At 43.3% G+C, this 16,375-nt stretch overlaps 1 protein-coding gene across 2 annotated transcripts in view; it reads left to right on the forward strand.

The window, feature by feature from the left end:
• The window catches only part of vn (membrane-bound neuregulin protein vein), a 653,046-nt gene that overhangs the window by 246,159 nt on the left and 390,512 nt on the right, over positions 1–16,375 (forward strand). The window lies entirely within an intron of this gene.

Below are 16,375 nucleotides of genomic sequence, written 5' to 3' on the forward strand. Positions count from 1 at the left end.
TGCGTTGCGCATTCGCGCGTGCGGCGTAAGAGGATTACGCTGTAAAAAACAAAACGGGAGGAAAAAGGAAGGCAACGACAAAACAAAAATACATCGGCCCGCACGTTATCTACCCCTGTTCTCCTCTACCCTACTACCTATACCCTACCCCGCCGTCCTTAAAACTCTCCCCTCCCCCTACGCCGCCATGCCTATCCCCCTGTCGTCTACGCCGATGGGATCGCCGGCTATCGCTGGATTTTCGGCGTATCCTTCCCGCATTGGAAAATATCGCGCCTATATGAAATTCGAATTTTTAACTAACAGGCCAGATAAATAACTTGCGCGCGTGCGCACACGCCTCGCCCGTTTCGCGCGCTTGTCATTCGCGCTCTCATGCGCGCGCGCGCGCGCGTATGTGTGTGTGTATGTGTGTATGTGTATGCGGTACGCGACCGCGACGCACGCACACACGCATGACGAAATAGATTACACAAAGCGTGTAGGATTTTATTCGGCCGACGCGGCGCTACGTACGGAATATTTCATCTGGATTCGGAATTTTTTCCCCTCCGACGAAATCCGCGCTCCTTTTATTCGAGCGTGTAACCTCTGGCCGGAGATACACGTATGATTTAGGACACGGCACGGGTAGGCAATATGTCCATTTCAATTTCACGTTGTACTTCGTCAAGCTGTTTGGAAAAAAATACCACCGGGCATTCGATAGCACTCGTTATACGGTTTCGTCCTTTCATTCGCTGAAATACCATATCCCGCGCGTACACAGGCACGCGTTTTGGCAGCAGCAGCGGCTAGCGATACGCCTGCGTTAATAAGTGCTTCCCGACGATTAAGCTCTATTTGCCAAATCGCTCGATCGATTCGCGCTCGCTGCTTGCGGACTGACATTTCTCGAGTCCCGCGGCACTTTCTGACGGGAAGCGCGCGAATGGACACGCAGAGAAAAGAGAAAGAGAGGAAACGGTAAAGGGGGAAGGAAAGGAAGAACAGTACCGGTGAATTTCACATGTTAAGCTCCTCGCTTCCATCGATGCGCACGGAAGAGATGGCGCTCGTAGCGCGTTCGACGGACAGTCGCGACGTGAAATTAAACGCGCCGCGACGACGACGACGACGACGACGACGCGCTTTCCCATTACGGCCTTTACGATTCCCGCGCGTCCTCCCGACGTCTTACGTCGCGCTCACGCACGGATAGTCCGGCCGAAGGATGATCGGCCGACCCTTATGCAAGCTTTGGGGTGAAAGCACAGCAGCCTCCGGGATTGAAGCGCGCCCACGCGCTCACCCTTTTCCTTCGCTTCGTTTGATTCGCGTCGCGTCCTCGTGGCGCCTCGTATTCGATCGATTCGTCTGTGCGATATCTCGTAAACAGCGAAGAGCAGGGAAGAGAGTTTATTGTCGTCCTGGAGGGCGAGCCCTCTCGGGAGGAGCAGCGGAGAAATATATGGCGGGAATGAGGAAGCGACGAGAAGCGCCATATCGTGAATTAAGATCGCCATGGGCTTTATGTGTATCTCGTGAGTCTCGCCGTCAGTTCGCGAAGAAAGCATGCGGCGTTGCACGAACAGGATGGCTGACGCGACGCGTGCAAGCAGACCTCATCGAACTGAAGAAAAAAATTCCTGTACCAGTTTGCAAAAAGCATAATAATTATTGAGATATTAATTTATCCTTACACGGACTTGTTTGTTTCACTAGACTCTGAGCCATTTGTGTGAAATGAAGCGGGGGAACTTTCCCTGAAGTGAATTAAAATCAACAAAAATAATGGATACCTAATCCCCTTCCTAAATCAACAGCCTAGAATCAAGAAGAAATATTTCCGAGCTTTTCCGAATTACTTTTGAGAACTTTTGGGAGGCATGCCTATAAGTTACTCATGGTAAAAGTATATATATTTTTTGTATTCCAGATTCGGAAAGAAGACGGAGAAATAAGACTTCTTTATTCTCGGGATTTTTTCCAAATTTTTGAAAATTTTTATGTTGAGAAGAATTAAGTTCCTCCAAGATTTGCAAAGTTTCTAAAAAGTGCTTTGAGGCAAGGGAAATTGAAAAGGCTTGGAAATATCTTTTTTAATTCTTTTTTTTAACTCCCTAGTATTTTTTTAACTCCCAACTTTAAATATTTTTTATAACTATGAATATTTTTCCAACTCCTTTTTCTAACTCCTAACTTTAAGGTCTATTTAGGAAGAGGGAACGGATATTATGTATTTTGATCAATTTCAAGTCAATTCGAAGAAAATCCTTCTCTCTGAGCTTTCGAACGCTTTCGAAGTTGTGTATTTTAATATACAGGGTGTCGAAAACGCTTTCGACACCCTGTATATTAAGTGACATATTTCTCAGTATAATACATATTCCTGTATATTAAAATATTCATAGTTTGTGAAATTTTATGATCCTTCTCTCTGATGTTATTTCCACAGAAAACAAAAGACTGTAAAGACAAATTGTATTTGAAATATGTTTCAAGATTTTACATTCCCGCTTTCATAATTTTTCCCGATTGTGTCAAAAATATAGCTTGCTCTGATAAGGGTTAAATAAAATGAAGGGACAAATGGAAATGACGCGCTAAGACAAAACCCTCAGGCAAAGTCTCATCCAAGAACTCTGAATCTATAAACAATCTCTTGGCAGCAGCGAATGACGCGTAACGCCGCCATTGTCCAAAGCCACAAGACCTTTCCGTTTATTGAATCCTACCGACAGCCGAGCGGACGCGCGCGTTACGTTGCAGACATTCTGTATATCGTATAATATTACACCCGCCTATACGTTGGAGTATTATGCTAATATTAAAATATACAGCTAAACTTCGTTAATAAAAGTTGAAACTTATTTCAAGTTATATGTTTCGAGCTACATTCTACGAGGTAATTAAATTTTGCGAAACTCTGCTTCTCTCCGGGAATTAAGAAAGTCGTCGGAGCAGTCCCGTGAATGAAAATAGATTAAGGTATTAAAGGGATGAGAGAAGAGATGAGCGCGCGCGCGTGCGAGAGAGAGAGAGAGAGAGAGAGAGCACAGCGAAGTGCTACCGTCCGTCTTCGTCATACTCTTTTTCGCTTGTCCTCCGGCCCTCTCTCGTCCCTGGCCGAGGAACCAGGTGCAGCCAAAGTGCAACGCTTACAATTCCTGACCGATGCTTCCGCGATAAAGCGGAGCGCGGCACGTCAATCTTGAAAAATGGCGGACGCGCTAGTTGCGGGCGTCGCGATGCCGCATACGATCGTGACGAGCGGCCGCCGAAACTTTTCCACTCGGGCCGGAAATTCCGCCGCTTCTTCTTTGCCTATTTTCCTTCCCGGAGGGAAAAAGGGCCTCGCGTGATTGACGAGATCGACGTTACGGTGCCGGGTATCGAGAGAGATGACGAACGGCTTTTGCGGTATCGCGCCACTCGCGCGTTCCTGCTCCTCTCTCTCTCTCTCTCTCTCTCTCTCTCTCTCTCTCTCTCTCTCTCTCTTTCTCCTCCCTCTCTCTCCCGTTCCGGCGACCGATCCTTTTCCGCGCAGCCCCGGAACAACCCCCGCTCGCAAATCGAGTCTCTCGCCCCCCCCTCCCCCCCGCCGGTTATCGATGCGTCGGCGATGTTTAGCCGCGACGAAGATGCATCGGCCGCGACCGGCCGACATACTGCGACAATTAGCAACTGGGGTTGAAAATGCGATGCCGATCTCTCGCGGCCCAGTAGGGCGTGCATCCTCCTCGCGCTCGCGATCGCCGCGGAAAAGCCGCGGGCGCACGTGAAATATCGCGCGAGGACACGCCGTGATGTCCTTGAAGCGGGAACAGATAGCGATCGCGAGCGGATGTGAGGATTTAGATCCGCCCGTGTAAAATAAGAAACTCTCGCCGGGGACACCGCGCGAGAGTTCTCGCGAGAATAGGATAAGCGGAAGGAAGTCGGCGGGACTGCGGCGGCGGCGGGGGGGGGGCGAGGGCGGGGGTATGGAGCGATAAATGGCGATATAAAGTAGCAAAATCTGCGATCCGCGTTCTCTCGAGGTGTGCGAACAGAGCGCACAGATAAGACGCCGCGCCGCGAGAGGGTGCAGCGCACGAGAGAGAAATATAACCGACGTGGCAGAGGGGGGGGGAGAAGAAGAGAGAGCGGCTAATTCATTGCCAGGGAATGCGACGTACCGGTGCGCGTACGTATGCGAGTTACTACTAGCGGCGTGACTTATTTCAGCGGGCAAAAACGCGCGGGCGGGTACTTCTCTCTTCTCTCCTCCTTCCCCTCTCCCCCCCCCCGCTCTTTCCCCTGCCGGCTTTCCCGACAGGCAACCGAAACGTAAACGGTCACGTCGCGCCGTGACTGGAGTGTTTTCGTTCTGAGTTTCCAACTCGAGCGCGCGTTTGTTTCTCTCCGTTTAATAGCGATCGAGCGAGTCATACGTTTCCTTTCTGATTCGTTGTAATTTCTCCTTCTCTTTTTGTTTTCGCTTCGTCTCAAGTGGCCGCCGCGAACCTCCATCTCCTCGGCGAGGGGCAGTAGAAGAAAAATCACACGAGCGAACGATAACGCGACGGATTTGAATGTTTCTCCATACGAAGAGACAAGAGCGGAGCCCGACCGGGGAATTTCAATTTGCGTTCTTAATAATTCAAGAGCCGGTAGCGAACGGATTAGGAAAGTTGAAGTTAAAGGTTACGGAATCTCTCCAGGCTGAGATACCGCGGCGGAGCGACCTGAATATAACGAGACGGCGAAAAGGCGTAAAACTTCGGCGCGGCGAGCGCGCGGGAATCTAGCAAGATAACGAAAGCGTAATTTATTATTGCGCGACCGCGGCACAATAAAGAGCGGTTTCGGCGGGAGATATACGGCGCGCGGTAATTGAAATTAATAACCGACGGCACAGCGGGGAGGGGTGGCGCGCGCGTTCGTGGATCTTAACGATAATTAAACCGGCCTTTAAATCCGCCGAGGTAGACGAGCGCTCGGGCCTACGAGTGCGCGCGTGAATCAGTCATCGCGCGATCAGGGAAACCGGGCATTTTTACCGAACGATTGTATACCGCTGCCGGAAAGTGGCCGATTACGGCGGCGTTAAGTCCGAATTAGCTGCGCTCTCCGCAATCCGCCTCGCGCGGGAAATGGAACATTCTAATACAGGAGATTTCCTCGAATACCCGCGGATGCGCTGGCGTGTATGTTCGCGTCTTAGCAACGAGTATATAATATACAATTTTAATATACAGGGTGTATTAAAAAGTAAGGTAATGGACCTTTGGAAATTTCCAAATCATCGAATTAACAAAAGTCAGAGCGCTACTGCAACAATATATTCTTCAGACCAAATAGAATAAAAAAGTCTAGTACTACTTTTTCTTCCGACAAATAATTAGATATCGAGATATCGTAAATTAAATATTTAAAAAGTTATCAGGTTTTCCTTAAATATCTCAAAAAATATTAAGCACATAAAAATATATTTCGGACAAAAGTTGTTAAAATTAATTGGTAGAAAGAGATAATATAATAAAAAATTGGGGTCTCCATTTAAGAAAAGTAATAATCAGTGAGTGTCTCGAAAGTGGCGTCACCTGCAAACAAAATGATATAGTTGTTTTGTGTCCCCTTTGAAACCATACAACTTTTGTCTGAAATGTTTCTCGGTATCTTTCATATCTTTCGAGATTTTTGCCTGGCTCATTAAAAATGGCACATCCTGTATATTTAAGTTTTTCTTTCTCCCTATTTGATTGACCTTAATTTTTAACATTTTTTGTATAAGTTATAATATATAAGTTTTGTAGGTTTTATAGGTTTCATGAGATTATATATAAGCGAATATATATAACCCACAGAATCGCGTGATTTCGCCGTGAAAACCCGCAACAAAAATATTGGATTGTTTGGTAAACTCGTATATTCTAATACCTCTCTAAATTGAACCTCGTGAATGTCCAGCTACACGAGGTAGCAAATTTGTATCTCACATTGCTGTTAGCAAATAATGTAACACGCTCACTTCTACTAGCGGCCAAATGAATGAATTAGCTCTGGTGGTTAAATACAAATTATTGCAGTTACCAGGTAAAAAATCGCAACTGATTGCCAACCGGTAGTAAAGCTCACTTCTGCTCCTTTGAGATCTTTATAAAATAATATAATCTCCCAACTTTGATTTAGAGCTCGATTTTGAAAAACGATTATATAATAGCTAGATTATTTTTCTTTCCTTTTATTTTTATATTAGGATAGATAAGAAACGCCATCTATTTTTTTATGTTTAATATGTAACGGTTGGACAACGGCAGAATCGCAAAACCAATCTTATATTTCACTGAATAATCAACTAGAAAATTCGATCTGGCCTATACTAGCCAGACATTAACTTTTGTCTCAGGCTGGTCATGATGGTTGTATTTCTTTACTCTCCAAAGTGCAATTAAGATACTCTTCATTAAAATATACTATACTCATCACTAATAATTCAATTGCAATATTACAATCAAAATATCACTGAAAAAATTAGCATCTCCAGTGAAGATTAATAGATGCTCATCGATTATTAGCGAAATACTCAGTATTAGTGAACATTTCTACTGACTTGAGATAGTAGGGACTTTTACGCGAAAGATTCCAAGCCGATGCTCTTGCGGTTAAGTATAGTTTTATTTCATTCGTTTTCCCCAATGGTCTTCTGTCATCGAGAAAGAAGCAGTCAAGGAAACGTTATTGAAGCAATTATGCCCGACTGCGAAAGCAATGGTTTTGAATTTTTTCGACGAATCCGCGTAAACTTAACTGTCGAGTAACCCGATGCTTCACGGCGCGCGACAGGATCATGTTTATATAAACATCATGGCTCGCGCGAATTGCGCCTACATGGGAAGTCGCTTTTGTCCCGTTGCACGTTCCCCGAATGAAAACGGCGACTCCGTTCCGCGACGAAGCGCGAGAACCCGTAACGGTGAACGATCCGATTTTTATCGGCAAAAGCGCTCTTGTACACCTCGTGTCTGGCGGGGCTAAATCATTCTGTTCGCTCTCTGCGAAAGACGTCAAACGTTCTTTCTTCGAAGAACAATAGACTAGAGCGCTTTCACAGCAAGAAAACGACGCCATTCTCCTTCGCTCGCGCTGGCGCGCGCGCGCGGCTCTATTAAGAAGAAGCTCGCCGAAGTAACAATATAGACTCGCAAAGGAGGTTCTCGGGTCGCTCGTGGCAGTTTCCCCAAGTACTTAGGAGGTAATACAACAAGAAGCGTTAATTGATCCTATAGAACGACTAAATTAGTCGGTAAATTTGTTTAAAAAAGCTCCGAACTACCCTCGGAGACGGAGAGACTTCTCGCAGTGCACCCTTTGAATTACTTTGCGTCTTACGCGATTAATATTTTGGAAAAACGCGCGCATGGTTGCGACACACAAATACACACACACACACACACACACGTTATGTATACAGAGTGTCCGAAAAATCTCAGACTGATAAAATATTTCGAAAACTAAGCATTTTAGAAAAAAAATGTTTCGAACGAAAGTTATTAAAATTAATTGGTAGAAAAAGATGATATAATAAAAAAGTGAAGTTTCCATTTGAGAAAAGTAACGATCAGTGAGTATCTCGAAAATGCCGCTATCTGTACACAAAATGATACAGTTGCTTTATGTTCTACTTGAAACCATATAACTTCTGTCCGGAACATTTTCTTAATTTATCGACCTTTTTGAAATCTCAAAATTATTAAATTAACAAAAGTTAGGGCACTATTATAGTAATAATATATTCTTGATAGTAAATAAAATAAAAAAGTCTAATATTATCTTTTCTTTCGACGAATAGTCAGCGAGATATCGTAAGTTAAATGTTCAAAGAGTTACCAAGTTTTCCGTGAATATTTAAAAAAATATTACGCAAATAAGAAATGTTTCAGACAAAAGTTGTTAAAATTAATTGGTAGAAAAAGTAGATATAATAAAAAATTGGGCTTTCTATTAAAAAAAATCAAGTTGACCCTCAACTGACCTTGAAAACGTCTTCCAAATAAAAAACTGATAATGCCATTCTCTTTCCCCTTCGAAATCATGTAACACGTGTTTTAGCTTTTTTTAATATCTTTCATAATTTCCGAGATTTTTTACCTATTACGTTTGAAATTTAGCACCCTGTATATATTCATACATACATACATATATATGAATAATGTGTATGTGCGTGTGTATACATATTTATTCAGCTTGTTCAGTCTCGAATTTTCGCGATGAGCAAGAGTTTCCGCTTACCCGATGAGGGAAGCGCTTTACGCGCCGGAAGTGGTTGGCCCGGGCGACCCTAGGGCGATCCTTCCGAAGAATCCGAAGACTCGCTGCGAATCAGGAGCTCGCTCGCTCGCCTGCTCGCTGAGATTGAAATCCCAAGGGACGGTAACGCCCTTGCGTCTCACTCGATCCGTCTCTCTCTCTCTCTCTCTCTCTCTCTCTCTCTCTCTCTCTCTCTCTCTCTCTCTCTCTCTCTCTCTCTCTCTCTCGCTCTTTCACATCGATACGTAGAAATACATCCCGCGCGCTCTCTCCTCCGGCTGCGGCTGCTGCGTCGCTCCTCTCCACCTTCCTCTTAGAGAAATGGTTACCGGGGGCTGCGCAGCGGCCGACGGGGGGACAGAGGGCGGGCTTCGCACGGCGCCGAAATATATTCAGACGACATTTACAAGCCAAATTGGAGGGAATAGAGAGGCACCGTCGCGCGCGCCGCGCCGCGCTGTGCGAACGCGCCAGCGCGAAAGACAAATTGATTTTGAAATGGCGGGAGAGAGAGAGAGAGAGGAGAACGCGCCGAGAGAGGAGGGCGGGAGAGAGGAGGACGATAGACAGAGGGGTTTGGGTGGGCCGAAGAAGGTGCAAGCGAGGTTGCCGCCGAACGATCCGGTAGCGCGCCACGCGGCATTTGACAATTATTCAAATTACGGGGAGAAATCCATTGGAACGCCGGCGAAATCACGGGCAACGCGCGCCGCCTTCGTTCGATTCCGCACCCCGGCCTGTCGCTCTCCTTTTCTCTCTCTCTCTCTCTCTCTCTCTCTCTCTCTCTCTCTCTCTCTCTCTGTCTCTTTCGCGAATGCCTTCCATGCACGTATAGATCGCGAGATTTCGGCAGCCGGAGTTCCGGCCCGACGACGACGTCGGATGCGAGACAAATCGCTCGAGGATAACGCACAGCGAGAAGTTTTCTCGGCGCCGTGAAGGACCGGCGAGATTCGCCGTGAAATTCGCGAAGGTGCTCCTGACGATTAGCGACGGAGAACGACAGAACGGTGATGAGATTGTGAGGGAGCAGATCAGCCTCTTTATGCTTAGATAATTTTAAATTTGGTTAGATAGAAGCTGTAGATTTTCTTCTCAGCACTTTGTTCTCATCTTAGGCGGTCTGATATATGCAGTACTAACGCAAGCGTCTGCAAACGTAGAAACAAACATTTCGATATTTTTACATATTTTTACATTCGCAAAAATGTAGATTAAATCATCTGAGTACACCATCTTAGATAATTTTGTACAGACAGATAGCTAACGGTTAAATAAAAGAAACATTACAATTATGGTATAAAAGGTCAATCACAACTAATCGCCGACTGGTAAAGTAACGCTCGCTTCTGCTCTTTAAAATTTTTATTAAATGACCTAACCTCAATCACTATTTGTGTGCCTAATTTTAAAACACCAGTGCAGCAATTATGTAGCAGCTAGGTTATACAGTGCTTGTGTGCAGGGAGAACCTTTTAGACTGAAAAATATTAGAAAGATACTGGAAAAGAATTTTCTAATACTTTCTAAACCACCGTACTAATTATTAAGACACAGTAAATATTACTATGCAGTAAAATATAACTTACTAAATTATTACTAAATATTACTATACAATAAATATTATTACAGTAATATTTACTATATAATAATATATAATAATTATATAGTAATATTTATTATATGGTAACTATATAATAATATTTAGTAAATTATTAAATAGTTATTAAGATATTAATAAAAGGAAATCGGCAAATGAGTGCGTTCGGTGTAATGGGACGAGCTTCTTAGGCAAAATCTCATTCAAGATGTCTCAATGGAACAATCTCTTGGCTATAGCGGGCGATGCGTGATGCGGAATAGTAGAAGCACAATCTCGTAATGCTAGAGTGCACGTCTTCGCTATCAAACGTTACGTACCGGTCATCTTTGCCACGAGATTGTCAGTAGATTCAGACATCTTGGATGAGGCTTCGCCTAAACAGTTCGTTTCATCGCACTACACGCGCTCATTCACCAATTTTCTTTCATTAACATCCCTATATTTGCCAATAAATAATAACTGCCGTGTGAATTGTGGAGGTTTGTGAAATTGTAAAGAGTCTTCTATTCAGTTTCTATTTCAGTTTAACAAGTTCTGTTTGCACCCAAGCGTTCGAACATATCAACCTAGACGTTAAATTGTGTTTTAGAACGAAGGAGACAGCGCCATCTGTATTATATGTCATAAATAATAGGTCTGTTCTGAAATCTGTTTCGGAAACTTTGGTTTTAGTTATAAAGTTGATAAAACCTTAAACCAACTTAGCTACGTTCCGTAATCGGTCAGCTGATCACGCGCGCTTGGACATTCACAGCTTTATACGATTTCTGTTTACTTGGTTTTAGCTATTAATTTGGTAATATTAGATAAATTAGATAAACATATTAGATAAAGAAATAAATAAATTTTTTTATTACTTATTGTCCTGATAATTTATTAGCTGATCAATTACGAAATATATTTAGGTTGGTTTAAGGCCTACCAATCTTATAACTTTACAATTATAACAAACCTTATAACCTCAAAACCAAAGTTTCCGAAATCCATTTTGGAACAGATCTAATGTATGGCTGGACAACGGCTACATGACAAATCGAATTTATATTTTGATAGATAATCAGCCAGTAATGAGTCAATAACAAGCCTGATTTATTCATCTGGTCTGTACAAGCTGGCTACAAAATTTTGACTCAAGCTTGCCAATTACATTTTTGCTCAAGACGAAATAACTCTATCGAATAACAACGATGACGATAGGAACTCCCCCCCTCCCCACACCCTAGCGCGAAAATTCCACGACAAATATACGACGGCAATAAAAATGCAAGAAGCGTCACCCTCTCGCGGATTAAACGACGAGCTGCTTTATAAAACTTTTACGAAATTTGCGTTCGATTATTCTTCTATTTCGCCAATTAACGCGCGCGCAAACAAGTCCACGCGTGAACGTTAAATATTTAAACTGAAAGACCAGTGTGCAGTGAGTGAAGGAAGAGGAGAAAAGAGAAGGGTGCGAGCCGATGATCGAAGGTCGCGCGATTGCGACCTTATTCGACGCGCACGGCCGACCTCCTGCGGCCATCGAGGACTCGCCATTATTAATCGCGAGCAAATCTGGATACGGTATTGGAAACTTTCGCTAATCAGGCCGAGCGCTTAACTGGATGGGTCAATAAACTACGTAGCGGCCAATTTGAAATGCGTCACGCCGAGCGTGTTACCGGCCAATGTTAACTCGCCAAGGCAAACCTCGCCCGCGCGGCCGCGACAGTCGGAGTAATTGTAGCCGATGACCCGAAATGCCGCTATTTCGGTAAATTCTAACGCGGGCCCCGCCTATCCGCCCCTGCCCCGTAATTGCGCCGCTTCGCGCCGCGACTGCTTCGCGGCTGTTTCAACTGGAGCCGTAAGTTATGTCTGAAGCTTCGAAGCTCTGCGAATTTCTGAAGCTACGGCGAATTATATTCGAATGACGAAATTCCAAAGTGTGAATATTTGGACTTTCGGACGCGGTACTAGCCGATTAGAAAAATTAAGAAGGCTCTAGTAAAGACCTGATTATTTTTCCCTAACATTAATCGGGTTCTAATAGGGATAGAAAGACAAGGGCCCTAAGATGTGTAACAAATAGTGTATCGGATCGGATTATAAGACAATATTAATAGGGCTTTATAAGGAAATATTAATTAGGGATTTTATGAGACAATATCGTTTTCGTTCGATGAAAAGACTGTAATTTTTTTATTTCTTTATAACCTTGTTAGTACACAACAAGATTTTTTTCTTCTTCTTAAATCTTAAAAATATAACATACTTTACAATAAAATATAGCACTCTTTGCACATAAAAATCCTGCTACTGTTTTTATTAAATTTTGCTGCATTTTGAAATAAAGCGATACTAGAAAAATTTTTGGGAGAAACTAATGAATATAGCAACTAATAAAACTAATAAAATTTGTTTTTAATTGCGGTATAATTAAAAAATCTTTAAAAGAACCAGATAGAGCGTACCTACTAAAACAATACTAAACTATAACAATTTTATTACACGCTTCAGATCTTATTAATTTTCTATAACAAAACTTGATTTTGTAAAGCATCTTTAAAAGATCCTTCTAAGGCCCTCATCAGTTTTCTTTATCAAAGCTTTATTTTCTAAAATCCAAGGTATCCTTAAAAGATCCATCTCAAGGCCTAATGTGGCAATAATAAGGCATCCTACAGCTTTATCAGAGCCTTATGCTTCATGAGGATTGCCCTAACAATTTTTTCCTCCACGGGTAACTCCACGGGATATCTTGTTATACTTGCCAAGATTAGTTCTATTCAGAGACCCGACGTTACGAATTTTCCAGAAGAAACCTCGAGGACTCGAGGCTTCGAATTGCTCAAGCTTCAAGGTATTATGCCGTCGGAATAACGAAATCTCGAGGTGCAGGTTTTCGAATGATACCGATCGCACGGAATCTTCCTGCACTCCTTGAAATTGGTTGTACTGAAAGCTTCGATATTATGAGTTTTTGAGGGGAGTTGAAAGATTCGAGTTATTCGGAGAGAGAACTTTGAACTTCAACTTCAAGCACCGAATTACACCGAGGCTTCGAATACTTTAAATTAAACTACTCCTAATTTCGCTACGTGGCAAAGCGGAAAAGTGGATCGACGTCTTTAGACGTCTGAAGCGTTAAAGATCAGACGAGGTCGATGCATTTTTTCCGGAGATCTCTGAAACGCGATACATCTGCAAATTCTAGGAATTTGCAAGGAATGCAAGGAAAAGTCTTCTGTTGCATCAATAATTAGTTTTGATTATATATATATATATATATATATATATATATATGTATGTGTGTGTGTATATATTATCGAAACTAATATTTAATATTTGATATATATAATATAATCAAAATATCAATAATGGCTATTGAATCAACAGAATTTATTCCAACTAGCACCGCGGACAAATTCTGTTAATGCAACAGCTTTTTTTGTATGTTTTTCACCTCTTTATGAGAGATAATCTTTTAATAAATATTACTGGCGCATTTAACAGTATGTGACCAGTTGAGATAAAACTTTTATGATTAGTTACATTATAGAACTCCTCGCTGGTAGCTTCTCGTTTGAATAACCTTTTCCCACTCTTCCCACTGTTCCGTTGAATATCGTACGAAAAAAACATGACTAACTTTTTAATTTTAATAGATGTCGTATTAAAAGCATGACTAATGTTTTCATCAATGATATGTTTTAAATTTCGATGAAATATTACACAACTACATCCATCCGGTCTACAATGTATTAATCGTTCGTCGCACTTCAAGCCGCACAGTTACGCGTTTGGATCTTTAAACGCTTTTCCGCTCGTTTTAATGAATATCATACCGAAAAACACGACTAGTCTTTTAATTTTAATGAACATCATATTCGTAACATCAGTAATGCTTTCATTAATTGTATGTTTAAGTTTTAATGAAATATTACAACTGCATATCCGGTACGCAATGTGTTAACCGTTCAACTCGCTTTAAGCTGCGCAGTGTTTGGCTAAAGCTTTTCCGCTTGTTTTGATGAGAATTATGCTAAAAAAACATGACTAGTCTTTTGATTTTAATAAACGTCACGCTGAAAACATTGCTAGCGTTTTCATTAATTGTATGTTCAAGTTTTAATGAAATATTACCGCTGCATACTCCGGCTCGCAACGCGCTCGTCCGCTTAAAGCTGCGCAGCAGCTTCGCGTTTGGGTAGCAGCTTCTCCGCATGTTTTGACGAATATCACACTAATAAGCACGACTGATCTTTTTAGTTTTAACAAACGTCATCCTAAAAACATGATCAGCATTCAAGTTTAACGAAATATTACCACTGCATATTCGGCTGGCAAAATGTGCTCGTCCACTTAAAGCCGTGCAGCGCTTCGCGTTCGCGGAGGATAACGCTCTTCCGCTTCCTCCGTTCCTCCGCTCTCTTGCGCGTCACGAACGATCGTCGCGTCTCCCTACGCAACTTCACTCGCCTAAAGCAAGAGAGGAGGAAAAACAAGGATCGTTTTCCCCATTTCACCAACAGTACGCGAGCCGCCTCAACAACTCGGGGAGAACCCCGAGAGAAAAGAGAGAGAGAGAGAGAGAGAGAGAGAGAGAGCGAAGGGTGGGTGGGTGAGTTCGCAAATAAACATTCTTCGCGGTGCGCTCGCACTTAGTCGATATGGCTCGGGAACCTCGTTAGAACGGCCGAAGTGGCTTCAACCCCGACAGTCACGAAGAACAATTTACATGCCGCGCGTAACACGCCGGCATACCGGCAAAGCAAAGCGCCGGCGACGTCTAAACCCACCCTCTCCGCACGCGCGCGTCAATCAAGCCGATGTCGGGGCGCGCGGGAGGGTTACCAACCGCCGTCTCACGTGAGTGTTTATTTCTGTGTGGGTGCGCCCATAGGCACGTAGCAAATATCTACACGGGCGTGCGCGCGCCACTCCGCACATATATGGCGCCTATGTAAATCGTAGAGCGAGAGCGACAGCGAGAGCAAGAGAGAGAGAGAGAGAGAGAGAGGGGGGGGAGTTACGTGGCGCCACGCCGTGGCGCAGCGCGACATAGCGCAGCGTGGTGCGGCACGGGCATCCCAGCTGCTGCGAGGCCGCACGCACGTCGAATACGAAGCAAAAACGCAGCCAGGTACAACAGTAACGGCCGGTGGATGCGATAACGCAGTTAATTCCTGCGAGTCGAATATTTACTGGCGCGGTTGTTATACCAGCGTATGTCAGCATGTCCGTCGAATCTTGTGAAGGTCCGTTTACAGTGGGAGTAAAAATATGTAGCGAGACACATACACACACAAGAACAATAAGAAACTGACCAATCTCACACCGTCTCTCGATCATTATAAAAATTAATAATAAGTACTGAAAGAAAATAATTTATTATAAGGATGATCGAGACCGTGGTTTCTTACTGCATATTTTTACTGCTATTGCAAACGGACCTTGTCCACGCGCTTGTCTCCGATTTTCGTGTCTTTTCGCGGGATGGGAGCGGTTCAAAAAGCATGCGATGTTAGAAAAGTTGGGGCGATTCGAACCCTTTTGGACGCTACAGTGGCTTTTCGTGGCTTTCTGCTTCGACTTTTTAGGACGACATGTCAGTGTGATAGTGATCGGGCCTTGAGGGGGGTTTCTAGTCACGAGGTAGAAAGTTTGATTCTAAGCCCGTAATGGCTAACACACTCACTTTTCTCAGCAGTAGGATTAGTTGATGGTTAAAGGAAATAGAGTACGGTTATGGAAGGAGAAATTATACCTAGTTGGCAGTCAATAAAGTAACGCTCGCTTCTGTTACTTTAAAGATTTTTATGGAGGGAATGTAATCTCAATTTTTATCGGTCGCCTAGTTTTAAAATGCTAATGGCGACTGTGCTAATGGCTAGATTATACATTTTGGAGTAGACGGCGCTATTTACTCTGTTATATTTGATATGTAATGACTGAACAATGGCCAGATCATGAAACCGACTCGGCATTCGAATGAGCCAATAATCAGTCAATAACGAGCTAGTAATGAACTAGAAAATTTAATTTAGACTGTATTTGTTGGTCAGCAGCTTTTGATCCAGAACAACTAGTTACACTTCTGTTGGTGGTAGCGGCTTCCCGTTACGCGTTGGGACGACATTTCGTTGTAGTCGCTCTCTCCTGTGTTAAATTTATATTGGGGTTCAATTAGTGGGTTACCGTTACCGGGCAGTTGTTTGTTCATTTTTGGGACATTTGAGGCATTTTGGGGTACAGGTACAAATTTCATTAATGCTCGTGTGTTATATTAACTTAAATCACATTAACGCAGCTGAATTAAATGCGTAAAGTAACCTCGAAAAATATCACATAGGGCCAGAGTAGGGGAAAAATATCACTATGATTCGTTTCGTAAACGTGCCGCCATGAGTAGTCCTGGATTTTCAATTTCGACCTAACCTAACCTATGAGGGTGGGAAAACATTTTTTTTTCTGTCGTGTACATGGGACTGTCTGTATCTCTCAGACGTGTTGAAT

Source organism: Harpegnathos saltator, unplaced genomic scaffold (assembly GCF_003227715.2).
Source record: "Harpegnathos saltator strain DR-91 unplaced genomic scaffold, Hsal_v8.6 scaffold187, whole genome shotgun sequence".
Lineage (NCBI taxonomy): Eukaryota > Metazoa > Arthropoda > Insecta > Hymenoptera > Formicidae > Harpegnathos > Harpegnathos saltator.